At 38.3% G+C, this 27,688-nt stretch overlaps 1 pseudogene; it reads right to left on the bottom strand.

Moving 5' to 3' along the window:
- Positions 1-15,815: 15,815 nt before the first annotated feature.
- On the bottom strand, positions 15,816-25,907 carry LOC147640355 (uncharacterized; annotated as a pseudogene).
- Between the last annotated feature and the right edge of the window lie 1,781 nt (positions 25,908-27,688).

The following is a 27,688-nucleotide window of genomic DNA, read 5'->3' on the forward strand; positions in this document are numbered from 1 at the left end:
TCTGTTGTTATTGTCAGATATAGGTATCTTGGCCTTTTCCAAGATGTAGGTATCTTGTCTCTTGTTATTGTTAGATAATGTGGTGCTTGGAGGTTTTGGTGACATGGCCCCAACAATGAGCTCGACCCACCTATGAGAGTGTTAACATCACAAGTACGAGGGGAGAAACAAAATCATGGTTCAATTTTGGGGGAAAGAGATGGTCTATGGGGGACCCAATCAATCACATCCTTGAGGGTGTCATGAAGATGGGTATGGGATGCATCCATAAGCAGAAGGCCAACCAAAGTAGATGTGGTGGAGGTTGGGATGAAGTGGGAATGGGTGACAAATTTGGGGAGGGTGATGGGAGAGCCATTTCATGGGTCATTCATTAGGTGACTCTCTTGATGGGCATACAACTTGAGTTCCACACATCTCCCTCAAGGTGAAGAAGTCCTGAAGCTCAAACATATCACTAGTAGAGCCAAGAGGAGGTTGTGGTGGACCAGGGAGAATGGAAGGTGGTGAGGTTAAGGTCATGGTTGGGCTAGAGCAACAATAATGTTGATAAGAGGTTCCTCTCTTTACGAGACTTGGTGAAGAAACATATGGAAGAAACCCAAATGGTGCCCATTTGAGTTTCTTCGGAAGAGGGTGGGGCTAGGGAGTATTAGTGGAATAAGACACTCTAAGGTACAAACGGGCTAGGCAAGGCACAAGCTCTTTGTTAATGGCATGACAAAGGATCTTGTGTAAGCATGTGTATGCATTGTACCTTGCATGTTGGGTTCTTGCAACAAGAGATTCAGAGCTTGGTTTGGTGAAAACACAATTTGCTAATGAGTAGAGATGAAAAGCAACTTGGTGAGAGGATAGAGAGGGATGCCCTATTATGGTGTTCCTAGGTCTTCTCATGAGTGAGGAAAGTGAGCGCATGGGCTGGGGAACCCATTCTGGGATGACTATGTTGTCAATTTTAGCCCCTTTAGAATTGATGCCATCATTGGTGATTAGGTGTGCAAAAACTTGGTCATGGCTCCATTTCCATTGTAGAACTTGGATGCATGGACTAGGAGATGTAGGGCTCTATGCTGCACATGAGTGAGATTCGGCAAAGTGACCCATGCGACATCTCAACCTACCCATAGTTGTCTGTATTATGGTAGGACTCAACATAATACAGGGTAAGAGGAAGATCTGGGGCCCATGGGGATATGTTTTTTAAGGCCGTGAGGTCACCCTTGTTTAGGAAAGTGGCTACTTCACGTAATTGGAGTATGATGTTACTAGAATGGTTAGACGACCCTAAAAAGATTACCGTTGTGAGGAGTTTTTTGAACTGGGCATGGAGGAGGAAATCTTAAATGGATCAAAGAGTTTTCAAGTATAGGGAGCAAGAATCGTCCTTAATGGTGAGCGACAATTCATCAAAAAATGGATTTGAAAGATCCAAAGGCCACTTTTGATGGAGGGGTGGCGAGGTAGATGTGGTGTCATCCACAATGATGTGTGCAAGCCCTTAGGTTTTGGGTAATTGTGCAGTTGTTATGTAGTGAGTGCATGTTTCGGAGGTGTTCTGGAATGCTTGGGAAGATGCATTTGGACTTTTTCGGAGAGTACCCGCCGCAAACAACCAGATCCATGGAAGCACTCTACTCACTCAATGGGATCCCATATAAGCAGTAAAAGGAGGGTGAATGGGGTTACTTGTATTTATCGATTGTTTATGGAGAAGTGCAGATGTTGGTGTTGCATTGATCATTACTTATCATAATGTTGATAGCAGCGAGATAAGGATGTCTTGTCACTAGAGCCAGGTATACAACCTGCAAGAATGGAGACGAGAGGAGGACATTAGCTGAGGGGAGACAAAAAGGAGGCTAAGGTGAGTGTGCAAGTGCAGAGGTAGTGGAGAACATGGGATTGTGAGAGGGGGGGTACAGGTGTAGAGGTAGTGTGGTGGAGAACGGGCACAAAGGTGGGGGCATAGGTCTAGTTTTTTTTTAATGCCTACATTACGCAAGAGGAGGGTGTACATATGGCTAGTTTTTTTTTAATGCTTATATCATGGAGGAGGAGAAAGTTATGCAAGGCAAAGTTTATTTTTCCCTTTTCTTTCTTTTTCCCCCTTTCTTCTAGCGATTTAGTGTCACACATCATCAAAAATCACAACCCAAGAAACTTGTTCATGCAATTACACTTTTGTGATGATTCAACATCTTTGATTACAAATCTCACTTTTGTAATTGTGACCTAACCTCACTTATCTCATATTAATCGTTGATCTTGGATCATGGCAATCCAACTCTTCGATGATTTCAATTTCTAGATGATTCAACCTCTTGGAGCATCAATCTTGGATCGTGGCAATCTAACCTCTTGGAGCGTCAATATTGGATCATGGCAATCTAACTCCTACATGATTCACCTTCTAAATGATTTAATTATTTTGATCATTTGATTCTTGGATTGTGGTCTGACTCCCTACGATTCACCTTCCAAACAATTCAACAACTTTGATGTTGATCTCGCTTCTACGATCACGATCGGATATCACCGATCTCACATCCTTAATCGGGTCGTCGATTTTGGATCATGGTGATTCAACTCTTGGATGATTCCAATTTCTTCTAGACGATTCAACCCCTTAAATTGCCGATCTTGAATTGTGGTGATCTGACTCCTAGGCGATTCACCTTCTAGACCATTTAACCTCTTGGATCATGGGGAGATCAACACCCAAATGATCCCACTTTCTAGATGGTTCGAATTCTTTGATTGTTGATTCTTCTTCTCAAATTGCGATCAGACCTCACCGATATCACATCTTGAATCATCACCTTTGAATCATCTCGATTGGTTTGACTTTACAAATCTCACATTTTGAACTGTAGATTCTACTTATCAATCATGATTTGACTTTATAAACCACCATAACCCTCAAATTGGTGTGCGATCTGACTACTTTAGAACAATAATTGAATGACTGAACTTTTGAGATCGTCGATTCCTTTCATTAGGTAGCATTTTAACTCTAAAAAGGGCCCTCTACGAAAGTATTAAAAAAAGAATGGGCCAACCATAACCCTCAAATTGGTGTGCGATCTGACTACTTTAGAACAATAATTGAATGACTGAACTTTTGAGATCGTCGATTCCTTTCATTAGGTAGCATTTTAACTCTAAAAAGGGCCCTCTAAGAAAGTATTAAAAAAAGAATGGGCCAACCAATGAGAGAGATGGGATTCTAGATCCATGTAACATGGATCTTTTAGAATATCCTACCACTAAATCTTACAAGATCAAGCTAGTAGAATATAATATTGGGACAAAATCTTAAAAAACTTAAGAAATGTTAGATGTACCTAAAGTCCTCATAATAAAATATTCTCATGTTAGAAATGTCAGATGTACCTGAAATCCTCACAATAAAATATTCTCATGTTAGAAATGTCAATGTTCAATGTGAATTACGAATTTATTTCCCTCTTTCACTTTTCATGCTTTGATTTTCTCCCCTTTTTCACCTTTTTCTTTGCAGAATTCGATTTTGCCATATCTCATGCTTCCTTGCTTAGTCTTTGAAGAAAATTTACAGTTAGCTTTGTTTCTAATTTGTCCATCTCGTCCTAAAATTTATTTCATTTGGACAAAAGCATAGTGAGGTATTACCAATTTCTCATGGCGTCACCATGAAGTTAGTCTTCTTCTTTGTTTTTTTTTTGGAAAAAAAATTATAGTTAGCTTTCTCTCTAGTATTCTGGTAGAAATTTATTTCATTTAGACATGCAAATAGAGCACTATAGCACTCCCTTACAATTTTTAGAAGATTGAGAATGGTAAGAACATTTTGTTCATTCTACTATGAAGCTTTAAATTTTGTAATGTTTGTTTGTAAAAGCAAAAGGTAATAAGCAATTTTCATTCTCCTCTTAATCAAAGTTTACAAATCTTTAGTTGTTGATTTTGGTTTTTTCATTCTATTGTTAATCTTGTGGTTTAGATGATTTTTGAATATGGCTAGTACTGATTATTTGTTTCTTTGCTCTACAGATTTTTGAATCTTAGGGTTTTTAGGTTTTAAGACTACGTGAGATTTTGGAAAAGAAAAAGGCAATAAGTAAGTTCATTCACTTGTTGATTTGGTTTGTGCTTGCAAAATTGTTAGTTTTTATTTTTTTTAGTATGTTCTTTCATTGTTGGTTAATCATGTAGCTTATGTTGAGGCATCATTTTTTTACTATTTATTTTATTTTTGTATATGTTTCTTTACTGTAGATATTGCAAAGAAGAAAGAGTAAGAGTAGTATCCACACCATGGAGATTCTAAATAATAGAGACGATGAGGGGCAATGGATCCTAGAACAGTACATTAGGTGTTGATGCAACCAGGTACACGAGGGTCTTTTAGACTAAAGCTAAAAGACACAGGTGATTTATGAAAACATTAGAAAGGTAGAATATTAGAGTTTAGATGGAAAACTATTGGTGCAACTATAATAATGTAACTTCTTATTTAGCATTTGTATATGCATAAAGAAACCTGATTGCAATCTAGCAATCAAATTGAAATAGATAGTAAGTTTATGATATGTTTTTAAAATTAGAAATTGGTTTTTTTAAGATTTTGACTCTAAAATATAGTTTTTTTTGGCTCTATATCCCTTAAATTTGGAAGAATGGTAGTCTATAGAGTGTTTAAGTGGAAAAATTAGTGTTTTCCATACTAAGATTGGTGCACTATTCTACAATAATAAGAATACAAGTAGCTTGGCTACCCAACAAATCTTCTTTTATGATTCATTATATGTTTTGACTATGGAAAGAACTGATTATGGTACATTATAGTATATTCTACTTTCATCTTTGTCTATTCTAGAATGGCCACCTACCCACCTTCGAGCTCATCAGCTTGCAAGCTTAAGCTTGCACAACTGATGTATAAGCCACAATAAAGCCATCCACAAGATCCAAACATGTTAATTTCAGTTGATTTTTCCATTTGGTTGTTTTGTATATTTCTTTGTGACATGTGAAGGGGTGAAGAAAACCAAATTTACCTATGCTAGCAAAAGTCCAAATGAGAATTGGATGACCCATTTCTTGGGTGAACAATGGGATACAAAGAGAACCAATCATGATGATACAATTGAGTGGTGTCAAGTTGCAAAGTTAGACATTAACTTTAAGTGATAAATGAACGTGACTACAAATATTATGATTGCAAATAATGTGACTATAAAAATAATGGTTAGTATAATGCTATTTGTTTTAATGAATATGCACTTCATTTCTTGGCAAACGTTGTGTATGTGTTTCATGTATAGAAATTGGAGGTTCTTAAGAAGCGATTGGCTTAGATTGAATCAAGAAATGTAGGATTCCACACATTCTACTATGATGGATGTGGTTATACTTTGGAAAGGTCACAGCACAATCATAGCTAACATAGAGAGTGATTGGCCACTTGCCTTTCTTAGTCAAGAGATTTCACTAATGTTAAATTATCATCCTTCAAACTTCTATTTCAAGCTAGATGATAGAAAGGTTAGGACTAGATGTGAAAGTTCTATACCCTACAAGTAATGTACTACCCCCCATATCCTAGAATTATGGAGTCATTGTAACATTCACCATCTCAAATTAATGAAAAACATTCTCAGCCTTCTCTAAAATTTGTGCTTACTAGTTTTTTGAAAATAAAATATGCATCTGCATTTGTGTTTATTTTTAAGTTCATTAAAAATGAGTAGAAGTCAAATCCACGTTTTGGCATGACAATTGTTATTATAAGTTTATGTATAGATATGTGTAAGTATAAATATAAGCATAAGTATAATCCATGTTTGACGTGAGAATTGTTATTATAAGTCAGATACTTTATATATAAGTTTAGGTATAAATATGTGTAAGTATAAATATAAGTGTATAAGTATAAATATAAATATAAATATAAGCATAAGTAATAATATAAATATAAGCATAAGTAATAATATAAATATAAGTATAAGTAGTAGTGAGTTCATTCATATTCACAGTAAAATCACTTTCTCTCCACTATTTAGCCTTCCTTGTGCTCTATCTTGCTCCCTTACTCTCGTGCTCTGTCTTACATTAGTGCATTGTGCTCTTTCTTACATTAGTGCTCTGTCTTACATTAATGCATTGTGCTCCCTTCCTCTCATGCTCTATCTTAGATTAGTGCATCATCATGGTTGGCTTGTGTGGCTTTTGGACGAGTGGATTAGGACCACTCGTTAATGTTTATCTTGTAGACTAGATCTACCCTAGGTTTCGTAAGACCATAGACCCTAGACCTTGACAACTCAGTCTTGGCTATATTTTGCTCGAGATGTGATGATCCTTGGCTCTACATCTAGGTGGGCCCTATCGACTTTCTTTTCTCCATAAAGAGTAGAGATAACCACAACAAAGCCATGTCTCCCCAGACCTCCTCACAACCTCCATACCTACCTTCTCTACGAAGAGCATATTTCAATCGATTTAATTAAACAAAATATTTCTTTGTAATTTATATTTATCATTAGACATTTAGGTAGAGCTTGACAATGATCATATCACTAACATCCCATGCTTGATATACCTAGATCATGAGCCATTAGAGACAAATCTAGACTCTAATATAGATGTTAAGCAGAGTTTGCCAACTAGCACTTATGGGCATTCAACAACCCTTTGAGTCTCACCCTCATGGCCAACCACTTATGGGCATTCATTGCTTATGCAGCTAGCACTTATGGGCATTCAACAACCCTCCAAGTCTCACCCTCATGGCCCACCACTTGCATCCCTAACTCTTATCGCCATAGAGGGTGAGGACTACCTACTCTTGTAAGATATCTTGGGGATTTTGGGCATGAGGTAGGATGAGCTATATTGTCTGCTTGTTGTTCGAGATGCATTCATTAACTTTGACATACAATATGATCATTATGATGGCACCAACTTGGACAATGTAGTAGCAATTGTCTAAGTCCAAGCATCCATTGTGTAAATGTTACTTGTGAGTATGAGATTTCAAATGTAGAGGAGTTTGAGAGGCTGCAAGAGGAGCTATTTGGACCTCGATCACGTACCACATATATCAACGAAGGGGAAGATGAAGGCAGATCTCTTTTGGAAATGCCATTGGAGAAGGAACAAGTTGAGGTCGAGCACGTAAACTTATAATATTTTTAAATAAATTTATATTTTTAAAATTAAACAAAACTTAACATGCACACTCCGTGGGGCCTACAGAGATCTCAGATAAATTTTGGGGTTGATCAGAGTGCCCTATAGGTCCTCGAGCCAAAGACTTGTATGTGGGACCCTAATTCTGTAGATTCAGTCCCCCACATACAAGCTTACTACTAGGGACCTTGCACGGCTTTGATCAGCCCAAAATTTATATGGGGCCTCTATAAGCTCGAGGGAGCCCACACATCAAGTTTGGTTGCATTCTAATAAAAAAAGTTTATCTATTTTTTTTTATGTGCAACTATTATTTCTACATGTGCATGCATTTGAACTTACATATTTACTTTGCAGTGTGTTTTGTACCTTGATGAGTTCTCATCTAGGCAAGCTAGCAAATCTAGAAGTCAAGGAAGAGTTCAAGACTTGGCCCTTAAAGAGCATATGAGCCGGATGGTGGGATAGCATTGTTGTATTATTCCATAAGACATGCTCCCCAGCTGACTCAAACAATTTTTTGAAGCTGAAGGCACTAACCAAGGTTGTTGCCTTCAAGACTATCCCTAGGACATCTAGCTTGGAGAAGGTAATGCTCTGCGAACGCTCTAAGCTATTATATCTCTTCTCAAAGCAGCAGCAACAAGGAGGTTCTTTACAAGCATTTGTGGCAATTGGCCACATTGCTGGGATAAATGACCCCTATGTTATCCAAAGGGAGCTTGAGGGTGAGGCAATTTTGATTTTTGCTATCAAAGCCCCTCTTCCATTTTCTGGTGAGCCAAGTAGCAAGAAGAATAAGACATAGCCTCTTTGATGTACTTAGCAATTTGGATTTCATGTAATTTTTGATGTAATGAAAATCTTACTTCTTAATTTTCTTTGTATTATACGCTTAGATGTATTTGTTCAGCATTATAATTGTTTGAACCAATTTTTCATGTGTTCAAAAATTCAGTTGTGCACTTGATGTGTTTGTTTCGCAATTACAAAGTACCATTTAATTCAACACAAGTTTAAAAATAATTAAAATAAATTAATTCAACAACATAATTAAAATATTAAAATAAACTTATTAAAAAACACAATCGAAACAACAATTAAGGAGTAGATAAGAGATTTTTATATTCATCATAATCACAGAGTTACATATCACTGTTTACATAGGTACACAATTACATATACATGATTTATCTACATGCCGGTGTCATCACCTAAAGTATCCCTCCACCTTCGCATACATCGAACCAATCGCATGTCCTTGTCACAGATGGTCACCCTCTTTGCATGGACAACAACTAACAAACTATCACTAAACATATCCACTAAGTATGCTTCTACTACCACCTGTAACACCTTCAGTGCTTGTGGTGACCAATGATATGGCAGTTGGCAATAGTCAGCCTGGCGAGCCCAAAATATCTTTCTGCTTCTCAATGTAAGATCATCATTGACCTCTTGTATAAGTCAATGGAATGGAGTTGTAGGGATAAGGTTTTGTACTGTCTTCTAATAAAACCTTATTTGGCACAAGAAGGCTATAGTGCCTGGCCACTGATGTGTGTGATGTCGCTGTGACTAGGGCTCAAGGGGATCATGCCCATGCTTGGTCTCATCATCATCTGGTGAAGGCATTAGTCTTCTCACCTTTGGAGGCATCACCCTCTTTGCTATCTGCTTTATGCGAGCCATACTTCTTAAAAATGAAAAATGAAAAATGAACTGAAATGTGAGGCTTAGCTTATGTTTATAAAGTCAACTTAAGCAAATTTTTACTGCTTTAATTAAATGCCGAATTAAGTACAAAAATTTTAAAGCTATCCAAATTGTATGAAACTTGAGGTGTGTGTAAACCAGACACTAGAGACCCCCCATAAAAATTTTGGGTTGATCTGAGGTCTTTGGGGACCCTAGCCGAACGCTCGCGTGTGGGGGCCTGGATGCAAACCAAGTCTGCATCAAGGCCCCCACACGCGAGCATTCGGTTGGGGGCCCCAGAGGCCTCACTTGGTCTGCATCAAGGCCCCCATATGCAAGCGTTCGCCTAGGGGCCCCAGAGGCCTCAGATCAAGCCAAATTTTTTATGGGTGCTCACTAGGGTCTACTCTACTCACATGTCAAGTATCATATTCTGACAATGTTTGAATTCAGGGGTATCTGATGTGAGTGAGATCACACGTTCACACAAAATTTTGGCTATGCAAGTGATAATTTTTTGTAAAATTTACATAATGTTCAAGTGTGTCAAGTTTTGATAATATCCAAAAAAAATTGTAGACTAGGACAAGAATATCGTTAAGCTTAATGCAAAAAATCATTATCACTACATAAAACAAAACCATAACATTATAATAAGAAAAGTAGAAGTATAAATTTAAGTATAATGTCAAGGGAACATACAAGTCCTCACATTATGTCAGGATTGAGATTGAAAGCATCAAAATTGTTGCATATTCTCTAAATGAGCCATAAATCCTTGTCTTTGAGGGTGATATACTTGGCATAAATTGCTACCAACTGGTCATCATGCATCAAATCCATCAAATAATTTTCAGCTATTGTTTGGATAGCCATCAATGCTTAGGTTGACCAATAGTTCATGATAGAGCCAATGTGATATTATGCATAGAACCTATTTGAGGATGACCTCTATAGAACTTGCATCACTTCCCTAACCAACCTTGCAAAGGGTTCCTTTGGTATAATCAACCTTGTGGACTTTTGGTACTTCCTTATCTCTTGAAGGGAAACATTGTCTGGTCTCCATCTTTCTTCTTTGATCCATCCATATCAAAAGGAAATTCCCTTCACTCCTCTTTGATCCACCCGGGTCAAAAGAAAATCCATTAACCCCATATGCAAATGCATAAATGCACACATATCCAACGTGTGCATAGCATCCACCTGGATCATATGGAATTGAATCCAAGCCATCCATACTCATAAGAAAAGTATAAATGTTGAAGCTCTTCCTCACACTTATGTCGGGATCAAAAGGATATGCATCATTATATCTTCATGACCATAATGCACATTGACCTCTTGAGAATCACCATCATGAAGATTACTATAATAGTCATCCTCTTAAAACAAGAAAAGTCTCATCATATAAGCATCACTATTCCTATAATTATTCTCATAAAGAGAACAATGAAATTGTTCTTCAATAGCCTCATCTACACTTGCATCTCATGGTTATCCACATGTCCACCATGCATTGGAAATTTTGACCCATTCTATCAAGCATGCTTTGCATGAAGTACATCATGTTGCTCATGTTTATGTCCCCGCCATCCTTAAGCATTTGTGGAACTCTTTATACATCCCTTCATTGACATTGTCATTTATTTCTTCTTGCATAGCTACTTGGGCATCTTGCTTTGCCTCTTGCCTTCCATCTGATGTGCCCACATCGTGCTTAAGAGCTTCCTTATAGTTTCCTTTGGTGGGTTTGGCCTACGACATCATCTTAAATGTCAAACAGCTTTTAGAAAGGTTCCCGAACTCCAATTTGAATGATCTTGGGCTCTATAGAGAGGTGATTCATGCTCAAATCTCAAATTTAACTAGCTATTTTTTACTCAGCCTAATTTTTGCCTTGCGGTAAGACTTACCGGTTGAAGATGCAAATGGTGTCGGAAGAACGGAGCACTTGAGGGCTCCAAATGTAGCCCTTGGAGAGTATAATAAGACTATGTAAACCACTTGAAAACATCTCGAAACCTTCTAGACTAAATTAGGGTTTTATGCTGTAAACACCAAAAATTTTATCAAAATTGTCTCCACTTGCTCTCCACTCCTTCCCTTTGCATTGGCAATGCCTCGAAACCATTCAAAAGCGTGCACCACATCAATTTGCATCCTTGAGAATCCAAAATTAACCTCAAGTGCCATGCATAATATTTGTTAAAAAAAATTACGACATCTCCTTTTACAACAAAATCTCAATGTAGACTCAAATGAATTTCAATTGCAATGTTATGCCCACTATTTGCCAAAACTTTGCCATACCAAAATACATCAATTGTCTCCACACTTGGAGGTTGGTGAAGTGCGTTAAAGCTTGCCAATCTCTCGGCCAAGCTCTTCTAACCCTCATTCCCAAGTTTGAAATATCTGAGGGCATAAGTTTGGGCCAAGTCTTTGCATCGGTGTACCTAATCCTCCACCTTATGGCTTTCCCATGACAATCTAGCAAGACTGATTCACAAAAAATAATCCCCTTGGCCTATCCTCCAAATGCCAAAATACCCTCACACACATTCTAGCTAGATTTTGAATTGAAATGGGTTTAAAAATGTGTGTGAGAGCCAATGATCCAATGCCAATGAGAAGAATTACTTACATCCAAGGCATTTATAGATGCATGCCATACATCTCAACTAATTCAACGGTTTTATGTTGATGATGATGAGGCTCAATGGTCATGCAACATCTTCTTGCTTAAATTCTCCTCCATTTCTTGTTGTTGACTCTTCAATGTTTTCATCAAAATAGCTCAATGCATATATGCGATAAAAGAAACCCCAACAATGAAGAGCACTTCATCTCAATAAACAAGCGCTTGATGTATGATATTCCCAAAGATAAAAACTATGTAAGGCATGATCAAGGAAATCAATGAGAATGTGATTATGCATTAGAAACCAAGAAACCCCCAAGTGAAACCCTAATTTTGACCAATTTACCCTGAGACCCTATTTCAACCAGGAAGCCCTAATTTATCCATCATTTTGATGTAATGAATGTATGGATGATTAAAGGGAAGGATAATGAAGATGATTAAGGCTTGGATCCCCAAAAAGATGAGAGCAAACCCTAATTTCTCAAGAAGTTCATAAATGGAAGAAAAGGGCAAGAAACTCTTCATTCAAGGCTTTTGCAACCACAAATCACATGCACCATTGATTCGATTGGACCAAGAAATTGATCATTGATGATAAAGAAATCTTCATGAGCATGGGTTTGTGATGTTTGCTTCCAATCAAGAGATATAGTAATAAGAAGAGAGCTCACAACTATTTCGTAGGCAACCAAAATGCAAGTAAAATGGACCAATAGTAAGCGACCTAAACATCGTTGGATGTGTAGGTCACCGCTCTACCTTTTTCCTTTATTTTGCTCATCTTTGCCTTCTCTTAGCCCGCCGACCACCACACATACCAAACTTGTCTTGCTTACAAGGCTCAAACCAGCTTACCAAGCCAAGATCCAATCCTTAAAAATGCAGGCGAATGGTGAAGAGAAATAGGTGCTCGGACGATTTTTAATCTTTTTTTGAAAGTCATTCACATCATCCTCCCCAAATGTTGGTCTCCACCATGTACACAAGGTGCCCATGGGTTAACAATTTTACCCAAAACGACACAAATCATATCCAGAACCCCATGAATTTGATCATTTCTCACCTATTTAATGCCCATTTTACTTTCAAGCTCACCATAGGTTGGGTTCTTAACATCAAACTTGATCATCCTCCATGCTTGCACCAAATTTTTTCAAGAAAATTTAGGGAGAATCAAGAAGATACAAAGATCAAGAAAATCAAAAACTTCAAGAATCGCACATTTTTTTGAACTTTTTTTTGTGAAATAAAGAAGAAGATGATCGATCAAGAACTAGGCTCTGATACCAATGAAAGAGAGAAAAATCTAGATTAGCCTTGGATTATCCTAGATTAACCTTAAATTAGCCTAGATTAGGGAGATTAGTCTAGGTTTAGAGAGAATAAAGGGTAATTTTCTCATATTCAAGTGACTTCTCCCCATAATGGCTTATTTTGGTATATATACATGACCACCCCTTTCACACAATCATTAATGTTATCCATGGGCATGGTCCATTGGCCTTGGGTCCTGGCCTTGGGTGGTCCATTATTTATATGAGACCATAGTTTTTCACCTTCTCAAAGTTCTTGAATAGCCCCATGTGCCCCGATAACAGAGAAGAATGCATCTCTTCTAACACCCTCTTCTTGTAGGCCGATGTAGGCACAAGGTAAACTTTGCCTTTGTAGTAAATGAGTCCATTACAAAGCTCAAAATGTAATAAATCTTCATGGGACCCTTGCTGTAATTTTTTCCACATTGGCACCACTTCCTCATCCCAATTAGGTACTTCTCTTAGATATCTAATATCCAATCTTTATGTACCTCTGAAATTTCCATGCATTGCATGCCCATATACATGACAATGCATCCACCACAACATTCTCTTTCCCTTTCATGTAAAAGATATCAAAATCATGTTTTGTAAAGTAGCCACCCATCTTATTTGCTTAGGAGATAATGTAGCCACTTCTTTATTGCATGAAGTATTGCTAACTTCTCTTGATCATAGACATGCATAGCCATCTCTTTCTCATGAAGCTTTTGGATCTCAAGTGCAATTACTCCATGATCTTGAAACAAACAACCCCAATACCTCTTCCACATGCATCGGCTTTTGAACCATAAATGGCTTTGTGAAGTCCGGCATACAAGTATGGGGACTAATGTGAGCATTCCCTTGAGCTCTTGGAAGCTACTATTGGCTATGGCATCCTAAAAAAAAGCTTCTTTCTTAAGCTGTTCGGTAAGAGAAGTGGTAATATGAGCATATCTCTTAACAAACCTCCTATAAAATCCCAAGAATCCCCTCAATGGAGTCGTATTTATAGGCATGGGTCAATTCTTAACACATTCAACCTTCTTGGGATCCACCATAATGTATTCCTTGCTCACTATGTGTCCAAGATACTTAACCTTTTTGTGCCATAGATGTACACTTGCTCTACTTTACATACAAGTTTCTAGCTCTTAAGGCATCCAAAATAGCCCTTACATGCATTAAGTGCTCTTTCTCCCCCTTGCTATATATCAAGATATCATCAAAAAATACAAGCACCCATTTGTAGAGAAAGGGTCCAAGCACCTTGTTCATTAGGGCTTGAAATGTTCCCGGCACATTGCACAACCCAAACAGCATAACCAAATAGTGGTAGAGACCTCTCCAGCCGAATTTTCATCTTGTATACTAATCACCTTCCTTGATTCTTAATTGGTGAGATAACCCGATCTCAAATCTGTTGTTTTGTCCCTATCTTTTGGTGCCATCAGTATTTGATTATAGCCACTAAATCCATAAAGAAAGCTATATACTTCATGACCTTCTACTGAATCAAGGAGAGTATCACAGAAGGGTAAAGGGAATGGATCTAAAATAGTAGCTGCATTAAGTTTCCTGTAATCAACACATACCCTGATTTTCCCATTCTTCTTAGGTACAATCACAATGGGAGATAACCAAGTTACCTCATGTACAGGGTAGATAAACCCCACCTTCAGGAGTTTATCAATTTCTTCTTTCACCTGCTTTGCAAAGTTAGGGTTCATCCTATATCTCTGCTGCACTACAGGTATGGCATCCTTCTTTAGGTTGATCTTATGCTGGTGGCAGAACCTTGGATCAAATCCTTTCATATCAATGTAATGCCAAGCAAAAATATCTTTGAATTCCCATAACAGACCTATCAAGTCCTCTTTGAAATGTCCTTTCAGATTAATACTGATTCTAACATTCCTTGGCTGCTCCTGTGTCCCTAAGTTCAAATCTTGAAGTTCATCTTCTTTAACCCTAGATGTCTTGGACATATGTTCCTCAAAAGCTCTTTCTGCCTGGATAACTGCCTGTATCCCTTCTTTTGTGTTCTCCATTATTTCTTCATCCTCTCCTTCTTCTGTAACTTCCTTCTGTATTTTCAGGTCTAATTCCTAATCTGTTTTTATAGCATGCTGGTCCATCTTAAAATCCTTTTGAAAAGCATATTGTTGGACAATATTTTCTACATCCACCTCAAAGATAGGGATAACTGAAGGATTTCTCCTCAAATACTCTTCTTCTTCATCCTCTTGCAATTCTGGTACCATATTGATTGCTTCTACCATCAATGGCCTGAAAGCTTTAGGAATGGTCCTCTTGGACCCCATATCCATTTTGACATTCTTTTTTCCCCTTCTGATCACTATTTGGTCAGCTCCCCAATCCTACTTCACTTTGGCAGTTCTCAACCAAGGCCTTCCCAAGATCATTCGATAAGGGTTTTTTGACTCTTCAAGTTTCAGCACAACAAAATTTACTGGAAAGTTGGGTCCTGCCACCTGTAAAATTTTTCCTCTGACTATTCCTAGTGGCTGCACTCTCCTCTAGTCTGCTGCCATCTTAACTTGGAATGGTGCATTGTCAAACTCAATAATACCTAATTGTTTGCAAATGAATTCTAGTAAGATGTTGACTCCTAAGCCTCCATCTAGTAAAGCCCCTTTGATATTACAATTTGCAAATACGACATCCAAAATGGGTACCTTGTAATCCATTTCATCCACCTGTGATAGCTTTTCTTGTTGTGGTTCTGGGAAAACCTTTTGAACTATGAGGACGTTACCAATTGCCCATTTTTCCATTAATTTGTCTTTAAATGCTAGCACCAAATTCAATACTTATTCCAAAGTGAGCCTAGCTTGCATCAAATCCTGTAACAGTCCATCTTCTCCTGAACTCATGTCCTGTTTTTCTGCCAACCCATCTCTATGATGAATTGGTAAGATTTTGACATCTTCAGAGGGTGTTACTGGTATGATAGGTTCTTCCACCTGTTCCCCTTATAACCTGTTTGTGAGTTTCTTTAAAACTCCTGTTCTTATTTCCTTCTGAGCTTCCCAAACAATAGGTTCATCTTTTTCTCTTGAACTTTCAGTTGGCTTTTTGCCTTCCTGATTTTGGAATCTTGTAACAGCCAATACATCTTGAACATCTTGAACTTCTTCCACCTTCACACATTGAGTACAATCACAATTCCAATGTGCTCCTTGACTATTTTTTGTTTGTTTCAGTGATATTTCAGGTTCTTGAATTGTTTCCTCCAACATTACCACATTTAGTTGGGCAAGAGGTTGAGTTTGTTAATTTTGATTTTCTTCTAGTGTATCATTGTATCTGATGATAGGAATTCCCCTCTCATTCATGTGCTTGCACCATAATTCACAAGATGGTCCTTGTCTATGTCCCTGCACACCACAGTAATTGTTGTTAAATGCCCTGTTCGGATTATAATTCCTCTGCTGCCCCCCCCATTGGTTCATATTTCGATTCATGGGTTGGAATTAGTTTTGATTGAAATTCTGATTTCTCCTAAGAGGACATGTGGTTCTCCTGTTTTGTTCCACCCCACCAACCTGATTAGCTTGTGGGTTTACAGGTTGACTCATTGACACAAAATGTGGAGGTAATCTCCCCCTATACTATGGATTATACCAACAGTTGGCTGCAACATGCCCCAAATTTTTTACATATCTTATAAGATGGGCCGGCTGACTCCACCCCCATAGGTGCCATGCCCATATTCTTGATTTTTATCAAAAATCCTCTTTTCCAAATGATGGACTCATAGAGGGTGATGATGCTCCAAACTATGTCAAATGGGACTCCTATCTCTTGTAGATGTCCTGTAGATGGTGTAGCTCGGGGTATAGTATCAAAAGCTTTTCGGGAATCCACAAAGCAGCAGTAAATCCTCTAATGTTATGCTCTACCCTCCTTGATGATGGAACAAAGGGTGAAAATGTGGTCAAGGGTAGAGTAACTCCTCTGAAAGCTTGCCTGTCCTAAGGATTTGCATCCCTCTCTCTCTGCAAATGAACTAAGCTTTGCCTCTTGCACCGATCCATAGAGTTTGGCCAATGTGTGGCCAATCATGATCGTCGTGTAATTATTAGGATCAAGTGGATATCCGCTTTGAGGATGGGGGTGATGGTGTTGTTGGACCAAGGGGGTGGAAATCCTTCACAAAGGGCTCTATTGCACATGTAGGCTAGTAGGGGCGCCAAGGTATCATCGGCATGCGAGATGTACTCTTTGCAGTGAGTCCCTCATGATCTTGGGCTCACCGATTACATTGTCTACGAATGGCCTAAAGGATCACGCCCTTTGTGAAGGGATCTAGTGGTGGGGGTAGGGGTGGTTGATGGGGGATATGATAGAGGGAGCGTGCATAGGAGTGCCATGTTTCCGAGTAGGTGATAGATGTTGGGGGGCGATGTTCTCAGAGTTTCCTCCAGGCCTCTTTGTAGTTCGGCCTTAAGAAAAGTTGGTATAACTCATCCTCTTTCCGAGTGTGAACTCCCGTTTCTTGCGTTGGGTGAGCCATTAAGAAATCCGTTGCGCTTGGCACTTCATGATTTGTCCAATCCGTACCTCATACTTAAGACGGGAGCATGTGGCTCGGCATTTGTCATCATACCAACAACTTTGGGGCATGGAACCGCAAGGTAGCTTTGTGGTACACTGCCATGTGCAGATGAAAGAAGTTGTGGCGTATGTGTGGAGTATGGTGGTGGTGAGCTGTGATGTAAGGGTGGGTACGGGGACAATAGGTTCCACATCTTGGAGTTGGCAATAGATGTGGTTGGATTAAACAATGTCAAGATCGTGATCAAAATGGATCTGGGTGTAATGTGAGATGGGGGGTGGTGGCGGAGGGATGGGTGGTGTGTAGGTAAGAGTGAAAGAGAGGTAGGCATGGTTAGCTTCAAAGGGGGGTGGCGGGATGGAGAAGTCACGAGAAGGTGTGCCCCAAAGCCGGAGATCCCATAAGGTAGTCCACAGTGCTAGTACCTCCTCAGTGAGAGAAAGATGTGAGGGCGTCAGAGGAGGGCCAGTAGGACATCTCGTTATAGATAACGAGACCATGTGCAGCTCCTAGCTCTAAGAAATATCTCCCATACACTGTGACCTCCTCACGGTCTTGTGATGATCTGAGAGAGAGAGAGAGAGAGAGAGAGAGAGATCATGGTGAAGGCTTTTGAGGTCGATTAAGACATATGATACCCATAATAGAAAAACAGCAAAGAGTGGAGCCCCGCTACATAAAAGATGAGGAGGGTAAATGTTGAAATGACTAGGTACCATTGTTTTGTTGAATGTTATGATTGGAGCACCTCCTTTATGTGGACAAGTCAAAGACACGAGTGTCTCTTGCTCCACTCTTCTAGAACCATATGAATGAGTCAAATCAAAGACATAGTCTCTCTTGCTTATGGTGGCCACCCCCTTTGATATACTGCTTATTTGCACATGTGAGGATTCTTTTGCTTATGGCATGTCCCCTTTGACACTGCTTATTTACACACACAAGGAAACATGTGTGCAAATATGTGAGGTATTATTGGCCATATCTCTTGCACCCCAAGGGACGTGCATGCTAGAGAATTAAGAGAATTTAGCATGTAGGATACAAAAGTGCATGTGGCCATTCTTTTATTAGAAATTGAGCTTCCATAGTTCAATTAAGAGATTGACAATATATCCTTACGATATTTTTTTCCCTCTTTACAAATTGTTCTCTTAGAGCTTTTTAATAAAAAAAGAGGCCTTTGATTAAAAAAAGGGTTGTGTGCATTTTTTAATAAAAAAAGAGGCCTTTGATTAGTTAAGAGAAACACTAGCTTCTTCTTATCACACACAGAGCGAGTAGCTACAATCTGCATGTCTTGCAACAAATGCTCTATTGCAAGCAGCCCCATCAGTAGTAGGTAGAGGGGCCATTAAGAGATGCTTTGAAAGCTCTAGTATTAGGTCAAGAGATGCCTTGAAAGCTCTAGTATTAGGTCAAGAGATGATTGCATACAAAAACAAACTTGATGATGTGCCTCCAAGCCATTAGTGGATGATGCAGGTTTTAATGACCCTTCATCATTCTTGTTTAGGCCTAAGCTGTAAGTAGAGTTGCTCAATAATGTTGATCTTATAGAAGCCCCTCTAGCATATACCCTATGCAAAAGCAAAGGTGGTTATATTATATTTTCTCTTCTTTATGCCTCTCAAACCTTTCAGAGTTACCACTTTTAGTAACTTGTTATCCTTTTAGGCTGAGATGAACTCACATTATTCCCTTGTTTTTGTTGTTCAAACCTATGGGATTTACCACTTTTAGGCTAATAATTTCCTCTCTCAAGAACTCATGGAATCAGTGCCACCTAGTGATGTGATTAACAGTCTTTATTCTAAGACGAAAATGGAAAACTATAAAAAGGTTAAGACTTGTACAAGATAAAACTTAGTAGCCTTGAGATGGACTATCAATAGAAGAAGGCTAAGTTCACAACCATCTAAGAGAAGATAGTTAATCTCTTACAAAAATCCTTCAATAAAATTCCACAAAGTGTGTGCATTCATGACTTTTTTAATCTCGTTGAAAAATAGGCTTTATGTAGTGCAACCATGCACACCCCTTCCACTAGGTATATGTGATAAATCTTTCTAGCTTTACCACAAGTGTGCTTTTTTGCGAGAACCATGCAAATTGGCATGGGAAGAAAGCAGGTTTGTTACAACCATTGCCGATTCTCGATGACCCTTTCTAGGATGTCTCTATAGAGCCCATAAGAATTCAATTGCTCAAGTCTTGTAACTGGGATTAAAGGAATGGGACTGAACTTTGTCATTGTGAGAAGCTCAACATCATTTAACTAGTTCTCTGGGATGGAATAAATGGGGCTGATCATTATCATTGTGAAGCTCAACTAGTCCTAACTAATGTTCCTAACCTAACCAACTATCAACTTCAAAATTTAGCCTCCCTCCAAATTTCTTAGCTCTTCATTACTCTTCTTCCAATGAAACATGAAGGCCATTAGAGGCTTGCTAGGATTCCAACTTTAGTCTTGAGCCACATACATCCTAGAATAGAAAGTTGGAATTCTTCTTTAAAGTCCTCAACCATAGGCACCCTTGGATGGAAATTAACAGGTCTAGGCTCACAAGAATAAATTTCTCCTTGAAAGGCATGGTTATCCTCCAAGACATCCTTCAAAAACTCTGCCAATTCGCCTACAACTTGCTTCGTACCCAACAATACCTTCATGCTTGCACACATTGCAATGATCTCAACATTTACTTTTGTATGTGCTAGTCTTTCTCTCTGCTACTCTATCACCCCTTTCAACTCTTTTCTACTTTTGAGAGGTCCCATCGTGTGAATATTTACACATACCTTGATTAGCATAAAATATTCATATATATATATGCTTGTGCATGTACAACTCACCATCACAATCATATCATGTATGTTAAGTTTGTGCATACATTGATTAGCCTTTATAATCATATCATATATGCTAATTTTGTTTAACCCACTCCTCACCTCTTGCTAAGACACTTTAAAGAGAATTGTTAGGGTTTTTATTTCATTCAAAACATATAAATCTTCATGCACATGATTGTAAGTACCATTACCAAAATAAGAGGCCAAGCTTCCAATCATAGAGCATGAAGGCAACATGCATCATGCTATTCTAAATGAAGTCTAAAAATCTTAAACCTGAGAGATATATTTTAGTCTAGGAGGTTTTTTAAATCTCATGGTAGATGGCAAAGAGATATACTCAAGGGCAGAAAAAATAATGGCTTGTAGTGTCTTCCAAGTCCTTGGTGTACTTTCAATTTAACAAGGATAGGGAAAAAACAGTATACTTGTTTAAAGTGAGAGTTTTTTTGGATATTATTATGTATTATTTTACTCATGAGACTTTCTCAACAAAATATTATAATTTAAATCATCATTATGTTTAACTTAACCTCTTTATAGGAGTTTTTTTTTATTTTAAAAAATGTCAATTATATAAGCAATTGCATTCATAATAGTTTCATTCTTATTTTGAAGTTTATCATCTTGCCACCTCTTCACCTACTTGCTACCATGGCCACTACAATCTCTAAACTCCAAGACTCTTTTTAAAGAGCACAAGGATGAGCCGAGATACCAATCTTTTGTGGCAAGATTAATGTGAAATAAACTCTCTTATTGCATAAAAAGTAGATTGTTTAATAGATGGAGACCATGATTCATCCCTACTTCTGATACCAAACAAATAATGGGTGTTAGTGGACTATATGAGCTTCCTCTTTGACAATGATATTCCCTTCCTAAAGTGGCTTAAAGCTTTACCAAACCATTGTCTTTCATGCATTGTTATACCTTGATTTAGATTAAGTGATAGATCATGGGATTAGTATTGCATGATTGAACTTCCTCTCTTGGGAGATGATAATAATATTCTTACTCTAAAATTTTAAAACAACGAGAGATTTATCATCACCAAAGCATGCCAAATCTCAAGGAAAAGCCCTAATGGTGAGCATGGCAGAGCCTACAAGGAGGTGGAGAAGCAATGGAGGCTATTACAAAACTTGCATTAGCACTTGTTTTCCAAGAGTAGATGGAAGAGTTAAACAAATAGAGAATGATCACCTTTTTACAAAAAAAGAGAGTTAGATAATATCTTATATATTTGAAAAACCACTAAAATCAATGATGACCGAGTCACATCTTTATCTTGCATTAGATAGAGAATATGTGAATAATCATTAGTGCTAGAAAGAGGTAAAAAGCTTTAACACTTGTTGGGTTAGACCACGTCATAAGGTGAAACAATACATGCTCAAATGCTAACCCCAATTCAATTTAAATTTAACACAATTAGTGAAATGGGTAATGAAGGGCCACCTCTTCTACATTCTAAGGTGCTTCTCCTGAGCCTTCTTATCCAATGCCCCCATCTTTAGCTTGCCCACATCGTTATGTAGTTGCCCATTTCATCCACTGTACATGTGTAGTTGCCCATGTTATCCACCTTAAATGTGTGGGCTTAGATAAGGAGAAATTATTGGTGTGTGTGTTGTTGATGATGTAGCCATGTCCCTAGTCAAAGTTGGTGTTGATGATGTAGCCATGTTGGAGAAATTATTGGTGTGTGTGTTGTTGATGATGTAGCCATGTCCCTAGTCAAAGTTGCATGTGTTTTACTATATGAATTAACCACAATAATAGTTTCCCATATAATGGGAACACCAAGGGGTCATGTGGATCCACAATACTAGTGGTGTGAACATTGTGCTATCATGTCACAATACAAAATGTTGTATGCACTTTGTGTTCTACGACAAGAAATCCCACAATATTCAATGAGAGATTCCAAAGGTTCCATCAGGGCCCCAAGATGTCCTAATAATCTTTGTAGGTGGTAAGAACATGTTAACCTTTCTTTGTCGGCGTGGATGATACACTTATGGTTCCCCCTTAAAAAAATGATGTGTTTTTAAAGGACCCAAAAAAGCAATGTATATTTCATTACCCTATGCCTAGTCCTTAGGCAACTCCTCATCCTCATCCTATTCTTCCTTGGACTTTCTTCCTCCCTCACCTTTGCTCCATCCTTCACCCAATGACAACACGTCCTCCTCCTCCTCCTCTCTTTCCCCCTCCCAACATTCTGCATGCTGTAGGTCATCTTACCCCCTTTCAACATTCTCCTCCTCCTCCTCCTCTCTTTCCCCCTCACAACATTTTGCTTGCAAGTCATCTTAGAGACACATAGAGAGAAATCCAAGCCAATAGAGAAAGGAACCTTGTCTTCCTTGCATGTGGCATTACCAATCTTTAAGCACTTATAATGTAACCATGATAATTATTTAGGGTATGAAAGCATGTAGATGAGCATCAAGGCATCACTAGCATGATGATGGGCATCAAATGCATGAAGGGGAGAAAGGGCATGCACACCAAGGAGTGATGGAATTAAGGCATGTATATAAAGATAATGGGCATCAAAGTTAGTTTTTAAAAAAGTCAGATTTTTTTTTTTCAACTCATTAAGGATAATATGGGTATCAAGGCACATATGTAGACAGACAAGATGGGCAAGCATCAAGTCATTACTAGTTTTTAATATGGGTATCAAGGCACATATGTAGACAGACAAGATGGGCAAGCATCAAGTCATTACTAGCAAAAGGAGGGGTGGAGGAGGAGGGGTATGTGAAGAAACTCTTCACATATGTTTTACTTTTGTTTACAGCCAAGCAATTTTTGCACAGGAAATTGTCACACAAGAACTGTCATTTCAGATGACTCCTACTCTTGTCAGACCAAGAAAATCCTCACACACACGGAACTTCAGTTTCAAAACACACACATTCCTCTTAGATTACCACTACATTGTATCTACACTCAAGACACTGAATATGCAAAATACAGGAAACAGGAATAAGACAGATAGACTGACAAACTACATCTTGCATTCAGAAATCCTCCATAGCTACACAGAAAATCCCACTAGTATCAAGAACGTCCATCTTCCTATCTAACAGCCAAGAACCCTATTCATGTCCCACTAAACAAAATCGCTCCAGCTATATAGACTTCCCATGACTCTCTACCTTCCAAGATCCCAAAAGTCATCAAAATAGACAAATGTCAAAAATAGACTAAAGACCATACATATGATAAAAGTAATTCCTCCTAAGGTCTAGCCTAAACACCTGGCACAGCTCGGTGGCTTGAGCCAAAGGCTGACATCGGACCCACAATCCCTTGATCCGTAAACTAGATAGGCAAAGAATCTTGCAAAGATAAAACAAAATCAGCATAAATGTCATCAGAACATCCTCCTCTTTGAAATCTTGCATATCTATCAACTTTCCATTTGCAACATAATCCTCCACTGCTGATTTTTGACTAATTTGCTACACTGCTGCATTTTTGCTGATCTGACTTCCTGCCTTGTCATTGAAAACATGCTTCCTCCACATTTTGAAAATTGGACCATACTCCCTTGTCAAACAGAATGAAAGAAACCTGACTGTCAAATTAGACAACACTTCCAAAACACTTAAAAATTCTGCATCATAATTCTACCTTGAATATGATCTAATCCTCCACACCTGTTTTGACATAATCAAATTTGTAAAACCTGCTTCACATTCATCAAATATTTGCACTTGACATCCTCCAAGTTGAATGCTATCAAAACTATCTTTGTCAAATAAATCTGAACCCAAATCTGCCAAATAATCAATTTCATCACTAACTTTCTTCACAATGAAAACATTTTGAAAGTTAGACTGAACATTTCTCATCAACATCAGAGATTCAGATACTTCAAAACCAAAACTTTGACCCTTGACAACTTTTGCAACTTCCCTGATAAGAGTTTGACATTCCGTTTGAATCCTCCAACCATCAAAATCAGTCTCAATCAACTTGTGTAGGTTTATTTGGCCATCTGCTATGAAAATGTGACACCAATATGCAAGAAACCTGTGTTGATACACACAGACCAACTTTGCTCTGAAATCTGAAAATTCCATAAAAATCAGGAAAATAATCCGCATAAAATCTGCTAGGATCCGCTGAACCTGTTTAGATGCAACCTGATCTACAAACCATAGAAATTGATCATTATGCACCCTATAATGCATTCTTCGTTGACCAATTTGCAACTCCAAAATCTGCAACACATGAATATCTGAATTTTGATAATCTGCCATCATTTGTATTTTAGAATTTGTCATCCACATCTGATAATCCATTTTGTAAGAATCCACTTCTATTGGCTCATAGGCTTTAAAACACACATCCTCAGACAAAAGTACGTTTGGGTTGACAACAACTTGTCCCGCATCTCGATCAGAATGCACATCCATCGAGCTAAAGCTTAAAATTTTATCATCCTGCATGTCAAACATCATATGCTGATTCCCCAAATGTATCAAACCTGCTTTGTACTCTTCAATGACTTGCTCTTAACAATCCTCCTGCTCAATTTGATCCATAAGACCTGTATTTGATTCAGACCAAAAATCAATCCACTTGGTCAAATTCTTTGCAACTGAAACATCTCCTTGCTGAATATCAACCTGTGACATCAAAATATGTCCTTCAAAACATTCAAAGTTAAAATTCTGATTTCCTTGATCATCCGCAATATCACTTATATTAGTCGAAAAATCGGCTTGAATCCGCCAACTATCAAAATTAGCATTTGGAAACTCCTCTGGTATTCTTGCAGCACCTGAAATGTGACCATAAAATTATCTGCAACAACCATGCTTTGATGTACAAGAACAGATTTTGCCCTTGTTCTGCCATATTCCTCTGAAATACACCTGCTTGCTGGAAATTCCTCCCACTGGTTTTTTGATTGCAAAATTTGTTTATAGGGTTCAAATATCAATTCTGCAATATCTTTTGGCTGCAAATCCTCTTGTGCGGATCTTTTTGGTGGAAATTCTTCTTGAACTGACATATTTGCCAAAAATTCCTCTTCAGCAAATCTGATTTCAGGGAATTCCTCCTAAGTTGATTCTTTATCTGTAATTCCACACACATCATCCATGGAACCTAAAAACAACTGAATCACATCCTCCTCTTCATTCATCTTGGTATCCGCCTCTTCAATTGCACTTTGAATGACATGAACAACATCATTGCTATGTATGATCTGCTTCTCCTCACAACATTCCTCATATGCAAGTGACATATGTAACCTAATGTTGAGCAATGAATCTTCCTCTTCCACTCCATGAGCATACTCTAGTGGTAGGTTAGGGGTATCTAGGGGCTCTTCTAGGCTCTCTTCGCCAACCTCCTTTTGCACCTCCTCCTCCTCCATCTTTGGTATCCCCACTTGATGGATTTCAATCTCCATGCTAACCCAAATGTCATCATCATCACTTGACTCCCCTTCAAACTCATCCACATATGCATTTCACAACTTCTCACATGCTTTTTGTAACTTCCCAATGCTTTTCCTACTGGAACATGACTTTCGCCTATCTCCTTTGTGATCACCTAACCATTCATATGCATTCTCTAAGTCATCCTCAAAGTCATCTAACCTTTCAAATGCAGTCTCCATTTCCTCCCAAGATGATGCTTTATGCACTTTATGGATGATTTTGTGAAACTTTGTGCATAGGTCAACCATACACCATTTCCTACATGCATCTTTATTTGAGCACTCATCAATTGCACATGGACAATCATCTACCTCATGCTTCCTACTCATGCAAACCTCACATTTTTTCTTCTTTTTCTTACCCCCCATGACACAATCACATAATTAAAATACAATAATCATATTCAGCCCTTAAGAAAGATGCACCACACCAATCCGAGACCCATTAAATTTGCTAAACGGAGAGCCACGGATGCTATACTCCGCAAAGTTCATTTAATTGGCTGCTTAAAATTGATTGAAATATTTTAAATTGATAATATTATGATTTCTCCTTTAAAAAATTGCCATAAAAAGTTACCTTCTGGCTGCAAAGCAAATTCAGTCTGCAAATCAGAAAAACTGTCAAACTGTGTTGTCAAACTGTCAACTGCATTGTCAAACTGCACTGTCAAAATCTGCCATACTGCCAAAATCCGCCATGATCCTCCTTACTATGAACCTTGCTGCCTTACTACTGATCTTACAAAATAAGAATATGAAGGCTATTGTGAATTCTCTAGAATGTAGTACCATTCAGCATCTGACTTCCAAGAAATCATAACTGCCAGTGTAACTGCCATCGTAACTGCTGCTCGGCGTCTTCTTGGCACTCATCCCCCTTACAGAAGAAAGCATACTCAACCATGAATACCCTTCATAAGCACCGTCATTCGAATTACACCCTTTCTTAAAAATAGACAAACTGATTCTTCTTCAATCTTCTGCACATACTGATTATGTCTGAATTAGATTTTGTCTCCTAAAATTGATTTTGCCTCCTGAATCTGATTTCACCTCCTAAATCTGATTTCGCCTCCTGAATCTGATTTCGAAAAACAGCACCTAAATCTGATTTCGCCTCCTGAATCTGCAGCAGCAGTGCCTGAATGTGCAGCACTTGCTTTGCATGCTCCTATTGTAGGCTCCATCCTAATCAACCACTGTGGTTGAAACCACCGTGAATCGCTAGTGTTTTACTTTTGCTTACAGCCAAGCAGTTTTTGCATAGGAAATTGTCACACAAGAACTGTCATTTTAGATGACTCCTACTCTTGTCAGACCAAGAAAATCCTCACACACACGGAACTTCAGTTTCAAAACACACACATTCCTCTCAGATCACCACTACATGAGTGATATGTCTAGTTTTAAACCTTTCATATCCTCCCATACCTCGTATTTTCCCTTATGGCTTGTTTTGTTTGTGATGATGAACTTCTTTTGTCTTCTACTGCTATCTTTGTTTTATCGAGCTTGAGTACTTTGCGTCATTGCTGCTTCTCGTTGTTGTTGATTTAGTTCTTTTTATGGGTTTTTCCATCCATGTATCTTTCTGTTGCTCTTAGGCAGACTGTACCTGCTTCTTAGGCACACTTTCTTCTGCTGACTTCCTTCCCTTCACTTCATCAGTTGATCCTTGTACCTTGTGAAGCTTATCTTTGTGTAGCTTCTCTTGTTTTGCCATCATGCAAGGATTATCTTCTCCTGACACTCCTTTATTTGATTCCTTGTGAGGATTATATTCTCGCATCCGTTTTCTTTTGCCTCTTTCGGGCTTTCCTCTTTTTCCCTTAGACCTTGTCTGATCTAAAGGGTTTTCTTCTAGCTTCCCTTCTGTGGTTCTTGCACCTCTTTGTCACAAAGTCTTGGACCTGGTTTTGCCTTTTCCATTTCATGGTAGTTTCCTTCTAACTAACTGG

This window comes from Cibotium barometz, chromosome 3, assembly GCF_041138505.1.
Source record: "Cibotium barometz isolate CiBa-2024 chromosome 3, ASM4113850v1, whole genome shotgun sequence".
Classification (NCBI taxonomy): domain Eukaryota; kingdom Viridiplantae; phylum Streptophyta; class Polypodiopsida; order Cyatheales; family Cibotiaceae; genus Cibotium; species Cibotium barometz.